Source organism: Cebus imitator, unplaced genomic scaffold (assembly GCF_001604975.1).
Source record: "Cebus imitator isolate Cc_AM_T3 unplaced genomic scaffold, Cebus_imitator-1.0 Scaffold80, whole genome shotgun sequence".
In the NCBI taxonomy this organism is placed as follows: domain Eukaryota; kingdom Metazoa; phylum Chordata; class Mammalia; order Primates; family Cebidae; genus Cebus; species Cebus imitator.
In genome coordinates, this window is record NW_016107395.1 from 9140644 (window position 1) to 9158387 (window position 17744).

At 38.0% G+C, this 17744-nt stretch overlaps 1 protein-coding gene and 1 non-coding gene across 9 annotated transcripts in view; one reads left to right on the forward strand and one right to left on the reverse strand.

Annotated features, from left to right (window-relative positions):
* Positions 1-17744, reverse strand: part of ARL15 (ADP ribosylation factor like GTPase 15) — a 420933-nt gene that overhangs the window by 374638 nt on the left and 28551 nt on the right. The window lies entirely within an intron of this gene.
* On the forward strand, positions 13813-13915 carry LOC119471979. Its single transcript, XR_005201078.1, has one exon. It is a non-coding gene; the product is annotated as a U6 spliceosomal RNA (small nuclear RNA).

Sequence of the window (17744 nt, forward strand, 5' to 3'; positions counted from 1 at the left end):
TCTGTTCATATTAACCCAGCTCGAAGACCACAATGCTCCAAGTAGACATAAATGCCAAGAGGCCACAGGGCTCTAGTTAGGCTGATTTACCACTTAACAAAGAAATAAAAGTCCTACTGGTTTCAACCCTGATTGGAAAAAATTCTTTATAAAATGCATATGTTTCTTATCTCAAGAGGGCAGAGTGCTCTAAACAGGATGAAACTCTGACAATGACTCAAAGGGCATTCTTCTGAACACAGAATCACAGACATCTTCCACACTACAGTCCAGCCGTCTTGTTTTACAGAAGCAGATTAGGACTGGTGATACATGTGTCCAGAATCATATGACTATTTGTTGGCATTTACATTCGTATACTCAATCTTTAATTGACACCATGAATCCCCCAAGTATCCCTATCTCAGAACTTGGAATATAAGCTGGATAATGAGTAAACTCCATGCTTCTCTGGACAGGCTTTAACAGCATGAACCAAAGAAAAAAAAATTAGTTCCCCCTGCTTCTGATCTAAACCCACAGAAGACAGGCCAGTAGGTATCAGGTCCTGCTCTCACTTGTGAGGCATGAGGGGCTCCAAGTGGGGAGGTATGAGAATGTCAGAAGGTAACTTCAACATGAGTTTCCTTGTAGACTCAGCAGAGGAGACATGGTCCAACTGGTCATTAACATCACAACAATACAGAATTACCAGCCACATCCATTCTATGGGAAGATACAAGGACTAACACTTTCTTGTCAGCTGTACCCATTAATAGACCACGTTTTGTTTTTAAATGATCTGGTAGTTACATTTCACAATCCAGTTAAACCATGGGAATTCACTAGGTAGGATTTTTGGTAAGGTATCTCACCCTCCTCAAATATACTAAGCTAACTCAGAAAAGCCTTCTAAAATAATCAGTAGATTCCTGAAGGGTCAGGATGCTGTCCTGCTTCTGGAGCCAACCACTTTACTTGACATACAGTAGATATTCAATAGTTATTTGTCAAACTGAACTGGACATATGTTGGGTATGTTAATATTGGGACTAAATATGAAAAAAAAAAACCAGAGAACTTCAGAAATCTGGGTTTTATTATTATAATTTGTAATGATATAGCATAGGTACTGAAAATATCCTTAGAGAATATCTAGTCAAGACCTTTCTATTTATACAGCAGAAAATTGAGGCTCAAAACAGATAAGTGAATGTTTCCATACCTACCTGTTATATGGATTACTGAACCAGATCTTACATACACACACCCCATGACCACACCTTCTTTTCAGGAAGGTAGGGGTCATTTGCTAGGAATGAACCAGTGAAAATTCCAATGAAATGCTGGTATATTTGGTTCTCATCAAATAGAAGTTTCATATTAATGTGTTCCAGAGGATAATGTGCTAAGTTAAATTAATCATCCAATTACTTAGTTAACAGACTAAGTTTATCTGAGATATTGTATGTTTTCAATACAAAACCTTTCCTAAAAATCATTAAATCAATGAAAAAATATGAACATTTAAAATAAATACTCACGTGTAAGTTAAGGGCCATTTCTCTGAAGGACCTAGGATCTCAACCTCTCTCATTTAAGAAGTCTATTTTCCCAACAAACCTTTCTGTATATAAGACATGCACCTCCCATACACAATCTTAGATTAAAATGTATATTCCTGTCTCTCAATAACATTATCACCCCCAAGATCCAAGCCACCATCTAAACCTCTGGTTTCAATGCTGCTTTATAGCCAAGGCTGGACTCTTAAGAAGCAGATATAGGAGTGATTTTAGTAAGAATTTCATTCAAACTTGTTGTTTTTTAGAAGAGAAGGCCCAGATTATAAAATATTTTACCCAAGGTCATTCAATTAAACAGTGGGGCCTGAATCAGAACGTGCCTTTGTGATCCATAAAACTGTCTGCCTTTATGGAATTGATTCAGAGACTCTCAAAGAACCTATTTCTGAAAAACTGCCTCTTCCCTAAAAACCTGATCAAACTCCAGTAATCTATTTACATTCGTTAATAACTATATTCCTACTATATTGCTTAACTATATTCTAGACATAGAATATAGTTATTAACTCTATTCTAGCTAATAAGTTAACTCTATTGTATGTCTAGAGGTTGCTAGTTTTGTTCTTTCTTTTCATTGCCGCTAATAATTATTTTCTCCTATTTACTCTATTAAGTAAAATAGTAGTAAAGTATATTGATCCTTTTGCCAAGCAAGGCTTAGGGCCCCTTCTTGTACTCCTCATATGATCCCATTAAATTAAATAGTTTTCATGTTCTAAACTTTTAAAAGTTTTATCTAATTTCTAAATTCACCTATTTTTTCTCCCCACACAAAAATTGTTTGTCTTCCTTTCATATTAAAGGGTTAGACAGGAAACCAGATGATGAAATTCAGTGAAATGAACAGGCACTTTAATTCTGTTTGCCAGGCACTGGCAACAAAAAGTATTTGGGAACATAATAGGCACAAAGGGAGTCACTGGGCAGTAAAACTTCTGGCTTATCTTCTCATCCAGGTTGAATTCATTTGGATGGGGTGGGAAAGCAGGATAACTGGCAAATTTTCCACTTTGCTGCCACCATTGGTGGGAAAATGTTAAGGCAGAGACTGAAGGCCCCGTAGCATAGCACAATATTTTAGAATTTTTTTTTAAATTCCTTTTTTGCATTTCTGGTTTTTATAAATGCATAATTCACAGGCTGAAGTGAATTATGCATTTATAAAAACCAGAAATGCAAAAAAGGAATTCTAATATCATTAGTGGTTTTGTAATAATACAACTGTAATTAATAATTTGCATTTTGAACCTGTACAGATAAAGCTAAAGTCAAATGGCAGTTCAAATCTCCCAGCTGACCAATCACTGTCGCTGTTAACAAATAAAAAAAGATTAGATAAAAGTAAGACACAATGAAGCAACTTTAATTTAAAAATTTTTCTACCCCTACGGTTGAGACAGAAAAACAAAAGGGAATCACATAATTTAAAAAGGTAAGTGCTAAAGGTAAAAGGGAGCATTTTAATCATAGAGTATAAAATAATAAGGAAGATGAATGTAAGTATGCTTCCCAGCCCATTATTGTCTATAACCCTATGGTTCCACGAAGAAAGGAAACAGGAAACTGGAGCAGGCCGTCTAATGAACCAATGAGGCCAAAAGGGTAAAACAGCAATTCTCTCCATTTGGATGACTTCCAAAATTGCATCCATCCATCTGACAAATAATCACTGAATGCTTACTTTGCGTGAGGCAATATTCTGAGCAACAGAGATAGAGCAGTGAACCAAGGCGAGAGAAACCCCGCCCATACAAACCCCTACTTCTAATACTGCTTCTAGGCTACAAGAATGTATGTCCAACATGGCACCTCCAACTCACACATCTAGATGCAAGATCATCTTCTTTGCTCCCCAAATTATTCCTTCTTTGTGTCCCCTGTCTCAGTTAAAAGCGTTACCATCCACTCATTTCTCCTGACCACCAAATTGTAACTCATGTTAAACTCTAACCTCTCCATTTTTACCTCTACCAACTCCTTCAGTATATCACAGAATACCAGATCACTGAACAGCTACAGAGTTTCTTGGCTCTGTCTCCACCTTTTCATTCCCCCTACCATTTAGTTAAGGACCTAATCATCTTTTGCCTAGATTACTGCACAAGCCTCATGAGGGTTTTAGGTCTTCCCTCTGAAAGCTGCTCAATACATCCTCCATTTCAGTTGATGAAGACCATATCCTTTCTCCACCCTAAAAAACCCCATATGAATCCTTGACTCCTCTCTTCATTCTTCCCCACAGCCAATCCATGAGGAAATTCTATTAATTCAGGCTCCAAAATATATCCATACTCTGACCACCTGTCACCTCCACGCCTACCCCACTGGTTCAAACCAAATTCATCTCTAGAATAGCTATAATACCTCATTGGCCTCCCAGCTTTAATCTTGCCTTACATTAGTCTATTCTCAAAACAGCTGCCAAAGTGATCCTTTAAAAATGCACGTTAGTCAACATGGTTCCCTGCTCAAAACCCTATGAGGCACCCCCAGTCGCTCAGAGTAAAAGCCAAAGTCCTTAAAAAGGCTTCAAAGCCCTAGGTGATCTGGCCTCTCATTTCCTAACCTCATCTCCTCGTCTACTCTCTCACTCACTCTATTCTTTCAGTTCCAGCCATTGGCTCCTACAAATTCCTCAAACACAGAAATGCTCCTTAGGAACTTTGCACAGGCTGTTCCTTCAGCCAGGGACATCCTTCTCTATGTAGCCACATTGCTAACTCCCTCATTCCTTCAAGACTTTTCTCAAATCTCACCTCCTCCATGAAGCCCACCTTGACCACCTATTTCATAATGCAATGCCTTTATCATGTGCAATTCTTCTCCAAAGCAATTAATCATTGGACATATGATATGTAGGTTACTTACCATTTTTATTGTTTACTGTGTCTCTCCCCATTAGAATGTAAACTCTACAAGGGGAGAGATTTTGTCTTTGTTCAGGATTTTATGTCAACTGCCTCAAGCACCATGTCATAGTTAAATGTTCAGTACTGACTGAATGAATGGACTGATCACCCTGGTTGCAGGATCTTTGCCCCAAAGTCATCTTTTTCAAGTATAGCTCATGCTATGCTAAAACTCCCTACTGAAACTTTTTAAAAATAAAAATATAAATCAGACTTCCCATAAAAAAAATCCAACGTTTTGCTGATTCCTTTCAGCATTTTTGCTTTAATATCACTTTTAATGTTTTTAGTACAATTGTTGTCAGTATTTTACAAAATACTCTTTCTAGAAGGTAGTGGTTGTTTGGCCTTCTATACGACATTTTAACTCACCTCGTTTCCTTTAGAAAGTTATTGACTTTAAATCTTTTGAGCATGAGTGCTGCCACTTTAAAGACTACGTACAGGACATTTTAGGTGACATAAAAACAATCTTAAACAATCATAAATATTAAAGTAAGAGCACAGTACACTTGCAAAAATTCTGCCAGAGATGAGGTTCAGCCAATGGTAACATCCATGAGCTCTCTTCAGGCCCTTTGCAATTGAATGTATCGTAATGATTCTTTTAAAATTGAAGAGGGACTCTGAATTATTTCAGTTTTGTACTTTTATGATACTTTCTATCATGCCCTTTCAAATTCCTATAAAAAATTTAACTGTGTTGCAGATAAATTTGCCAAGAAAATGTCAATGAACAAAAGGTTTTTATAGTCAGGTTTTCTGTTTGTTTATAAGCACATCTATTCCATATGTTTAGAAATATTTGTATTTAGAGAGACATACTTAAAGAAAGTCCCTTCACACATTTTATAAAACACCACAAACTAATTTTGTGTATGAGTTTTAGAATGATAGCTGACACTCACAAAGCAGTTACTATCAGGTTCCATATTAAGCCTTGTTTAACCTCCACCACAACCCTATGAGGATGGAACTATTACTGTCTGTATTTACAGATGAGAATGCAGAGGTTCAGAGACGATAAGTGACTTGCCCAAAGTTACAGAACTACTAAATACATCCAGTTTTTATTTCAGATCCCTGTTCTAAACCGCTCCATGTCCCGTTAATTGTTTTGCCTCACACTTAAATTGTATGAAAGAGAAACAGACTAACTTCATTAACTGCCAGTTGCCTGGACACCTTTTGAACCTCAGCACCATAACTAGTCCCAGAGTCGCAGCAGCCATATTTGAACAACAGAATCCCACCTCAGCTGATTCGAACAGGGTTAGGAAAATCCACCTCCTTGGGAACGCAGAGTTGAAAATGAGAGCAGACTCTCTCCTGTGGCTGTACATAATAGATGACCTTGGGACCAGCTTCTGCCTGCTTTGTAGACAAAGTAGCAGAAAAATGTCAGTTTGTTGAGAAAGAAGCCGATGTGTGGAGAAAAATCACAAAGTAGAGACAAAAATCCCTGAGTACGTCACTAAGAACTCACGGTTTTGGTTCCAAGTCTTCCTGGGTATGGGTATGCCCTTGCTTTTGGAGTTGATGAGAAATCCCAGAAACCGAAAAATTCCATTCCCTGTGTGTATTTAGTGGTTTCAGTGGGTTCTTGTTACTTCAACTAAAAGTCTGATTATTCAATATTCAGATCAGGGTTTATACAAGGGCTGAAAACCACATAACCTTCACCAACCAAAAAGAAAACAGAACATAGAAGGATTTGAAATGCCAGGATTTAGAAACATAGTCAATTAAACTAAAGAACAAAATTCTTTAAATAACAAAACTGTGATAGTCTCAAGACATCAGGAAAATGGTTTTATCTTGGAGAGTTTGAAGATGAAATGAACATAGAGGAAAACCATGTGAGATACTAATACACAATTAGCAGCAGCAATAGAAGACCCAAAAAAAGCAAGCTCCTTGCCATCATACTACTAACAATAAAATGCACATACAAATGGGAAACAAAAAATAATTGGCTCCATTTTCAGGTAGACAAAAGGTAATTTCCATATATTCCCTGTCTGTGTTCAAAGATTTTATGCAGCAGAATCATCTGGATATTTATTAAATGGTGGATTCCTGGGCCCCAATATAGAGCTACAGAACCACTCCCTGGGGATGGAGCTGTGTTTTAAAGCAGTGACTCTTAAAATTGTTTTTTTCCAGCATCCTCTGCAGTATATTCTGAAGCTATATACTTACACTTACTTACCCATTTTTAAGTTGACATCTAGTTTGACAAGTTGCATAAGGACACAATTTCCAACTTGTTATAAATATCCAGATTTATAAATAAAACTGTTAATCATTCCCTTACATGGATAAAAGGCTAAGTATCACAGAGATTTGAAAAACATTACTTATTTTTTTAAAAAAATATAAGCTCCTCTTCAGCTGTGCATCCTTTTTAAATTTTTTCTTGAATTCGTACATCTTTTCCATAGCCCCAGCAGAACTTCAATAACATATTTTTATGCTTGTAAATCTTTTACTGATCATTCTATCATGCTTCCCCACATATGAACTGTGTACATAATTGAAATCTTACATTTTAAATTTCCTGTGACCATAAGTTTTAAATATTTTTAAATTTTCTCTTATGGACTGAGTTCCTAAAATTATTATTGGTACACAATTGATCAAAATATATAATAAATGTTGATAAATCCATTATAGCATAAGAAGAAAATCTTTTCAGTAATACATCTCTTAATGAGATAGATAGGTTATATTTTTATTTACATAGCATAAAGGATTATTATTTTTCACTAGGATGAGATATGGTTCAGCATCAGTTCTATTCCTATTTTTCATATTTTTAATGTAGACATAAAATATAAGAAAACTGCTCTCATAAATAAGATAGGCATAGAAGTTTAGCTACTGTGATATCATTCGATTCTTTTGACTTCTTCCTAGTTATGTAACAAAAAATTACACATGAATTATCAATATTTTTAAAAAGCAGCTGACAATTTGAGTATATTTAATTTTATTGAAAGCAAAGAACTGAAAACGGTTTGTTATCTGGTAATACTAGAGTCATTCACTTTCTCAACACCAACACCATATTTTGAGTTTTTCCTTTGGTTTGCGCCCTGAAGGTTTTTATATCCAAGGCCAATACACCCAGATTTAGGATGAGAAAGAGTAGTACCTTTCTCTCCTAACTGAAAATAGAGTGGTTGTGAAAGGCGAAGTGATAAAGGAGAATCCACACAAATGAACACTGATTTTCTTACAGCCCTATGACTGCTTATCTTCTGTAACTTAGAATGTCCATGTATCCCCACACAATTATGTGGTTTCAATACATTAATTGGAGCTCTGTTCATTCATTCCACAAACACATATTAAGCACTTGCAACATGCCAGACACTTATCTAGGCACTGGAGATACAGCAGTGAACAAAACAAGAAATCCCCTGCCCTCACGGCCCTTCTAAAGGAAGCACACAATCTGCTAGGTCTGTGTTGGCTGCCGCAGCCACCTGCCTAAGCCTACTGTGGCCTGCTGTTCTCTCTACTCCAAAGAACTGTACTCCCACTGTAATACTTAATTTGAAGTGCAAACTAGACTGGATTAAGGAATATCTAGAAACGTGTAAGGCATTGTTTTGGGATGTGTCTGGGAGGGTGTTTTCAGAAGAGACTGGCATGTGAGTCTGAGTGAACTAGGGGGGGAAGATCCACCCTCAATGTGCGCAGGTACCATCCAATCTGGCAGACAGTGATGTAGAGAGTACAAAAACAGGAAAAAAGGTAAATGTGTCATTCTATCTCCAGGATCTAGAATATACTTGTCCCCTGCCTTGGACAACAGAACTCCAGGGTCCCAGGCCACTGAACTCCAAGGTTTACCCCAGTGGCTCCCTGGGTTGCCTGGCCTTTCGCCTTCAACTGAGAGTTACAACATTGGCTTTCCTGGTTCTGAGGCCTGGGGGACTTGGACTAAGCCACACTAGCAGCATCCCACAGTCACCAGCTTGCAGATGGCCTGTTGCAGAACTTCTCAGCTTCTATAATCACATAAGCTAATTCCCCTAATAAATCCCCTCTTATATATCTAAAGAGTTATACAGTTGTCTTTTAGTATCCATAGGGAATTGGTCCCAAGACCTCCTTTAGATAACAAAATCTACAGATACTCAAATTCAGATAGAAAATGGTACCGTATTTGCATATAACCTATGCACATCCTCCTACATACTTTAAATCATCTCTAGATAACTTCAAGTACCTGATCCAATGTAAATGCTATGTTAATAATTATACCATTTAGGAAACATTGTTAAGGGAATAACAAGGAAAAATGTCTATACATGTCAGGTATGAATGCAAATTTGTTTTGCATTCAATGGTGGCTGGTTGAATCCATGGACATGGAATCTACTGGCCTATATATATATATATATATATATATACTTTCGATTCTCTCTGGAGAATTCTAATGTACCAACTTAGTCAACAGAGAGCTATTAAGTGCTTACTACATGCCAGAACTTTAGCTAAACCCAAAAGAATAGGGAGGATGCAGACTGGTTCTCCACACTATACAATAAGCATAAAGCCTTTCATTCAGATTCACCTTATGTAATATATTAAGTCACTGTTTAAATAAATTTAAGTTCTACAAAGCAAAGATCAAACCATCACCAGGGTCAAGCAGATTCTCCTCCGCATATGTAATATTAATCTGTTGGCTATGATTAACATTTATTTATTTATTTTGGTTTTTTTTTTTTTTTTTTTTTTTAAAGACGTAAGGCCTTTTTCTTTTTCTCTGGCTGGAATGTAGTGATATAATCATAATTTTATTCAGCCTCAGACTCCTGGACTCAAGAGATCCTTCTTCCTCAGCTTGCTGATTAGCTAGGACTATAGGTGTGTGCCACCACCACCCCTAGCTTTTTTTTATTTTTATATTTTTGAAGACCAGGTTTTGCTTTGTTGCCCAGGCTGGTCTCAAATTCCTGGCCTTAAGCGATCCTCCTGCCTTGGCTTCCCAAAGTTCTGAGATTACAGGCATGAGCCACCATGCCCAGCCTTAAAGTTAAAAACATAATTTTGTTCCCAAACTATGGATAAGAGTAAACCATATCCTTGGCAGTGACTGCATTCTAGGATAATTTTTAATCATTGACAAAAACAAATTATTCTTCCTATCAAGAAAAAAGTACTAGTCCTGAGGATAAAACACTAAACATTTGTCAAGAAAACAAAGTCCACCATCCATGAAAAGAAAGTACACAAAGAAATGTACAATTCCTAGGGTGGAAATTTCCATCAGTCAGATATACTCTGGGTAAAAATCAAGGGCCACCATGTCATTTAAGTTGCAAAATTAAAAGTATTTTAAGTTCCTAAGTTAAATAACACCAAATGCTTCTTATCAAGAAAAAAGCCTCTCCACCTAAACACATAGCTACAATTTATAATTACCAAAAGAAACTTCACAATGGCCTTTTGTAAAAGATGATCCTCATGTAGCTAGCCAATTTCTCACTCCCTCTTCTGTGGTGCCTCTTTAAATTATCATTAGGACATTTACACTCCAGAGGTTAAAATTGTTGTTTCTATATGAAATTTATAAAGAATACATAATTAGAACTTACTTTCCACTTGTGGTAATATGCTTGCAATTGTAGCCACTATTTCATACCATTAACCCCTGAAAGTGAAGACAGCTAGCAGAGTAAGGAGGCCTTGAAAGTGGCACAGAAGAAAGCTGGCTGGACCACATGAAAATAGGACTCCTAAATCTGCCTTCACAAGTGCAACAGTCTAGCGGAAAGAACTACCTAGTACAGAATCAACACTCTAATCCAAATGAGAGGATAAATCTCTCTAAAGTTTCATTTTGATCAAAAATGCTATTATTACAAAAACATTTTAAAACCATACTAAACTTATATAGTCCCATATCCAACCTCTAAATACGCTACAAAGATACAATAAAAAACAGATTGTATAGTGAACAAACAAGAGATCTAGGAGCCCCTAAATAGGATACAGTCCATGAATTTGGGGTAAAGTCAGAAATTACCAGCCTCTGAAATTTAGGTTAATTATAACTTAGAAAATCAGCCCCAGTGATGGGATAAACTAGATCCTGTGCTCCTACTGAGAAGGATACAGTGTCACCTATGAAATATTCCTGTCCAAAATGCTTAATCTGAACTTGATCATGGAGAAACAATTAGACAAATCTAAACTGAAAGAAATTCTGCAAAATAACTGGGCTGGCCTCTTCAAAAATGTCAAGGAATAAAAGACAAAAAAAAAGTTGAGAAATTATTCCAGATTAAATTCAGTAAAATCATATAGAATACCTACTATCTAGATAACAGTAGAGTGTGTTAAAAAAAAAATTATATATTTTTTATAACAAAAAAAGAATATGTTACATGGCAAACGGAACTTTGCAAATATGATTAAGGATCATGAGATAGGAAGATTATTCTGAATTATTCATGTAGGCCCAACTTAATCACAAGCATCCTTATAAAGAGGAAGACATGAGTGTCAGAGTCACAGAGGAGATGTGATAATGGAAGCAAAACCTAGAAGTATGCCATTGCCAGAAGGGGCCATGACCGAGGAGTACAGACAGCTGCTAGAAGCTCAAAGGGACAAAAAATGGATTCCTCCCCAGAACGTCCAGAATGTATCAAATTCTGCCTCTAAATCCTATCTCTACCAGGTGGAAAAAGACATCTAGCCATGCCATGTTCCAGTCTCCTCACTATAAAATGAGGATAATAATATTACAGTACCTTCTTCAAAAGATTATACCTAGTTCAATGAATTTGTCTATAAAAGCCTTAGCACAGACACCACTTAACACTTCACATGTGCTCGGTAAATATCAGTGGTGTTCATGACCATGATGATGGTGAAGAGCCACGAGATGCTGGGGGAGGGGAACAGAGAAACGGACTAACATTGTCACTGTCCTCACCGCACTTACATTGAGATGTGAGTTAGAGAAAAATAACCAGGCAATTTTAAGACTGTGCGATAGATGCACTTCGGCTGAGGAAAGGCTCTACAGTTCAAAGGAGGCCGTTAGGTCTTTCTAAGCAAGGAATGCTGGCATCGGAATCCAGGTAATGGCAGAGAGGCGAGGCAACTAGGATAGGAGCGATCAAACTTGCGGACTGCTAGGATGGTGAGGCAGGGGAGTGCTGTAGACCGAGTCTAGTTCCTGGCTTGGCAGCTGAATGGGCTGTGGTGCCAGTCACTGAGAAAAAGGAGCCCAGGGCATGAGCAGGTTTCGGGGCAGAAAGAGCAAGCTCATGCTGGGTCAGACCCAACTGGAAGGGCCACCCAAGAGGACCTGTGCTGGAGTCACAAAGGCGTGTGGCAGAGAAGTCCTGATCTTGAGAAAAAGGGATACATTCTGCATTCCCCAGAATAAAACACCTAAACCAAACAGATGTTATCTTGTTCTTGCCTGGATTTCAATTTCAAAACATGATAAAGAAAAATAGAGTGGTCCTATGAATCTTACGTGTTTCACAGTGTAACTATATAAACAGAAATTAGGAGGGATATTTGTGGCTCTCAATAGGTTCACTAAACCTAGAATTTTAAATTCCCCTGCCAGAAAGTTAGTATGCTAGCCAGATATTTTACTCTACTTGAGAACATTATTTTGCTTAGTAAAGGTAAGAAAGAAAACATTTATAAACTCTTATTTCCTAGGTTATAAAGCATATAACTCCTCAGTTATATCTCCCCAAAATAAAGCTGTCAGGAACAACTCGAACCATGTGTGTTCATATGTCCGTGGGCAAAAATATATATACTATATTGATATCATAAAGAAAACTCTCACTAGATTCAGTCTTGGTCCATAGAGTCTCAATTAGTAATCCAACCAGAAGCGAGATTTGCCACACAACACAAAACCAGTCTTGCTGCCACATTATGTGCTCATTCAGTGTGTGCCTGACAATGGCTACAGGCAACACTGACTCTCTGCCTACACACTGTCTTTGGGGTACACTGAACCATCTGTTGGCTGAATCTCAGCTCAAACTGCCTTAGCTCATTTCGTTGTGAAACAGATGACTAATTGTCCCCAATATCCATTCTATATGTTCCATTAGGAGTAGAACCCGCAGAGTCTTAGATGCTTCCTAGAGTTCACCTTTCCAAGCTTCTTTGGTAGTCATGTATCACCACATGACTTAAGTTCTAGCAATTGGGATGTGAGAGGAAGTAATATCTGTAATTTCCAGATCATGCCCATAGAAGGGAACTACTTGGCCTCCACTTTCTCTTTCCCACAGAATAAACAAACACACAGGAGTGGAGAACCACCTGCAGCCTGCACATGAGCAGAACCACTGAGGCAATGGAAGAACGACAAGCTAGAAGGAGCTGAGCCCCTACCAAACTCATGAAGCAAAGAGCTAGATTCCAAACTGACTACTGGCTTAAATTTAAAATTTTATATTATATTATTATTATTATTTTTGGAGACAGGGTCTTGCTATGTTGCCCAGGCTGGACTTGAACTCCTGGGCTCAGCCTCCTGAGTAGCTGAGACTACTGACACATACCATCATGCCTGGCCAGCTTGGATTTTTATACGAGAAACTCTGCTTAAGCTACTTTACTGTGGTCTTTATAAAAACAGCCAAGCCAACATCTTAATTCATTTCCCCTCAAATCATTAAAAGTATGATTATGCAGAATTTATTTAACTAAGGTGTGGCTCACTTTGCTTTAGAGTTTTTCATTCCTTTATAATGACTGCAGACATCTCAGCATTCCACACAGTTTACAATCAATGTTTATGCTGGAATCTCCAAGGGGCATAATAATAAAAGGTACAGTTAATACCACTCCTCTCCAAATGGTCATATATTAAATCTGTTCTTTAATTTGTTGCTTGAACCAGTATTTGCAGAGCCCATGTGTAAAACTTCCATCCTATCTGACAAATTTTTAACCTTGGTGTTATATATGATGACAACATTCTATACCCAGCATTAGGACTAGGCTATGCTGGTTTTTTTTTTTTTCTCTAGGAGAGGACAGATTGTACTAAGTCCTGCATATGCTCCTCTTTGGTGTTTATGGCAGGCAGAATAATGGCCCCCATAGAATCAATTACCGTCACAACCCCAACCTGTTCATTTCCTAATCCCTGAAACCTGTGACTATGTTACCTCACATGGCAAAAGAAACTTTTAGATATAACTAAGGATCATGAGATGGGGAGATTATTCAGGATTATTCATGCAGGCCCAACTTAATCACAAGCATCCTTACAAAGAGGGAGACATTCTTTTTAAAAATTAAAAAAAAAAAAAATTTTAAAACGCTTGCTTCAGTAGCACATATACTAAAATTGGAACAATACAGAGAAGATTAACATGACCCCTGCGCAAGGATGACACACAAATTCGTGAAGCATTCCATATTAAAAAAAAAAAGAGAAGTGATAATGGAAGCAAAAGTTAGAAGTATGCCATTGCCAGAAGGGGCCGTGAGCGAGGAGTACAGACAGCTGCTAGAAGCTCAAGGGGGCAAAATATGGATTCCTCCCTGGAACGTCCAGAAAGAACACGGCTCTGCCAACACCTTGATTTTAGCCCAGTGAAACCCACTTCAGGCTTCTGACCTCCATAATTATAAGAGAATCTATGTTGTTTGAAGCCACAAAGTTTGTGATAATTTGTTACAGCATCCATAGGAAACTAACAGAGTCCTTACATGTAGTGTTGATATTGTAATAACCCAACTGAATTATGGTAGGATTTGTCCAGACCTAAAGAGCTAAATGAAAATATACAATCTTATTAATAATATTGTTACTAATATTATCAGTAGTAATACTAATAATATATAATTGTTTTGCCTTTGTATTGTAATCACAAAGGTACCTCTCCCTGCCTACCTCCCCCAGCAAAAAAGAAATCATGGAAACTGTATAAGGCGTAGGTACAAGCAAATCTTATTACTAGATCAAAGCATGATTTCCACCACAAGCGACTGACTCTTCATCTCAAGGTAAAACTGAATGCCATTTTTACTGTTATTGTTTTGAAGGATGAATTCTTTCTCTGCTAGTAAAACAGCATTTAATAATTTCTGCAAAGGCCAAAGAAGAATTTAAAGAGTTTTTAAAGCTCTTATTGATGACCAAAATCTGTAACCATGCATATTCTCCTGGTATTACTTAGTTCAAATCTCTATCACTTGTTTCAGTTTTAGTTCATGCAGCTATTGGGTACAGAAAAGCAAACAACCACCCCTGTGGCTTTAATGTGCTTTAAACAGTACCATTCCTGGAGAAGGGCAAGATTCACTGACCCTGACTTCATTCATCTGGGCCTCCTGTGTTCAATGTTGGTCAAAGGGGTTCACAGCCTACAGGAAGGTCACTAGAAGCTAAAATTATCACTGCTCCCTTAACCTGCCTCTTGTCAGCACCAGCTAGTTGTCCACCATTGTGCTTCTGGTTCCATGATGGTTGTATTATAGTTCCCAACTCAGAGAGGTCTCGGCACAACACCTTTGGAAAATGCTTACACTGCCATTCCTAAGAGAATTCCGAAGCAATGCCCTTGTGTGCCTCTCTGGCCCAGAGCCCATCCATGCCTGACTGTAGAAGGTTCACTTCAAGATCACATTCTTTAGCATGGCCTGTTTTCATTGCCAGGATTTCAAAAAATCATAGAACCACAATTGTACTATAAACTCTTGGCCTAAATTTACGTCCCCTCCTTCCTCCTGACCAGAACCAAATGAATGTTGCTTAAGACCCAAAACAGATCCACATAACAGGACTCCTTTTGTTTCAGAAACTAAATTGCTTCTTTGTGATACATCCCTTCGTTACATTAGGAGAATAACACCATCTCCTGCACTATACTCATAGGAAGAAGAGAGTTATCTCCTTGGAGCAGATACTTGGTTTTAAAGATGATATTGTTTGTTTATTTGTTTACATGCTTCCCTCTGTCTCAATTTGTTCTGGGCTTTGGAAGCCTTCATATCTCCACCACTGATCATGTCTATGTTTTTCTACCTATACCTTAAGTTTCCTGCCACATCTTCCTGAGGTAAGGCCCTTTAAATAAGCATCACTGCTTTTCAGGGTCTGGAGAAAGGTCTGTCTACTCCAAACCTCAGCGGGAAAGGCAGGCGGCAAGCACCAGATATCTTTTGTTGTCTCTGAGTAATGCTCTTTATTAAACCTGTTAATGGTAGGACAGATTCACCTGTATATCACACACTTAACCTTGGAAGCTTTCCGTGTCTCTGTCCTATATATGTTACAATTTGGTCTTGCTCATTTCAGCTTATGGATTCCTCATATGAAAATATACGGCTTTTTGTTCCTTAACTTTTAAGTGTTTAACTGGCTGCTATTGGGCAATAACATTAAAAGCACATAGAAAAACGATTCAAGCTCAACAATCTAACACTGTTGCTCATCCTCATCCCATAAGCTAAACCATAATCTTTTTAGATTTCCTCTTCAACTTTTTGTTTTACTCATAACTCAGCATTTATTTCCAACAGGAGCTAATAAGAGTTTGTTTTTGGTTTTTCTTCTGGTATGTTTATGTTATCTGCAATTTACAAGACATTTTTTTTCCTCCCTGTGTTAGTCTGCCAAAATAAAATACCATAGACTGTGTGGCTTAAACAACAGAAATTTATTTTCTCACAGGTCTAGAGGCTGGAAGTCCCAGATCAGGGTGCTGGCATGGTCAGTTTCTGTTAAGGGCTCTCCTCCTGGCTTAAAGATGGCCACCTTATGTCCTTATATCGCAGACAGAGAGAAAGAGAAAGCAAGCCCTGGGGTCTCTTCTTATAAGAGCACTAATCCCATCAGGAGAGCCCCACCCTTACAACCTCAACTAAACCTAATTATCTCCCAAAGGCCCCATCCCCAAACGTCATCACATTAGGAGTCAAGGCTTCAACATATAAATTTTGGGTGGGACACAATTAAGATTGTCACACTCTCTCCTTTTACGGACAATTTTTATCTGCCTTGGAATGAATTCATGACCAGCCTTTCTTCATTAAATAAGCAGGGACAGAGACGGAACACCTGTGAGGTCTCAGGTCCTGACTAACTGCTAGGTATTCACAGAGGAATACATACAATTCCTGATATCAGCAGTCCCAATATTCCTAGGTTCTAGATAGAAATAGCTGGTTGTGCTGGCTTACTGCAGCAGCCATGGAAATATGCCAGTCAGTGCCCCCTCTCTAGAGAAGCACAACTAACTGACAGCCTCCAGCTGCCACAGCTTCAGGTCCACCAGGGCATTCATGCAGACACTATCTTTCTGCTGGGCTGCCAGCCAGCTCCCAAGCATGCAGACGTACTGGAATCACGCTGTTGTTGCCCAGTGTGAAACTCCAGCAACAGGCAACTTTGCTTAGGGAAGACCCATCCATCCAATCAAGACTTCTCAGAACTACATGGCAGTGTAAAATTCTTCCCCAACCCTCCTTCCTTCCCACTCTTCCTTCACAGATGTCAGACTCACAGCATGGTCTGGAGGCTCTCTCTACCTTTTGTGGTTTCCTCCCTCTTTCCACTTCAAAGACATTCCCCAACTTGCAGGCCAAATCCCAGTTTGGCAAGTGCTTCTCAGAAGATCTGGGAAAACAGACTCAGAAATTAACTTCACATAAAATAACTAAAAGACATGTTTAGCTTCCAAGTAACCTATTTGTGTAACTGGGGACAAATACTCATCTGAGACAGCTAAAACAAAAGGTGACAGAAGAAATAAAGGAAATCTGGTTTTTCTTGCATTCAAACAAAGCCAAAACAGACAATTATTCTCACTATAATTTAATATAATGAGACACACAGCTATTGAGCATTTGCCAAGTGCCAGATGTTGTGCAAGGTACTATAAAGGCTATAAAGACAAACCTAAGATAGAGTCCCTGCCCTCAAGGAACTTACAAGCTGCACTCCTATCTTTTACTCAGAATTTTTACATCATTCATTTTAAACAAACTCCTTAAGCATTTTGTACACATGTATACATGTTCTTCTGTGCAAAGTAAATGACTAAACAAAATTACTTCATGTAAATCTTTTTTAAGTCCTTATTTAGAAAATAATTTGGTATTTAAAAGTAAACATCACTATATTTCCTGTCTACAATCTCCGAATCCCCTCCCTAGGTCTCTAAAGGGAAAATGTCAAGACATTTTGTCGCTTAATCTGATTAGAAAAGTCCCTCATGCTCATCTACATAATTACATCTCCAAAATC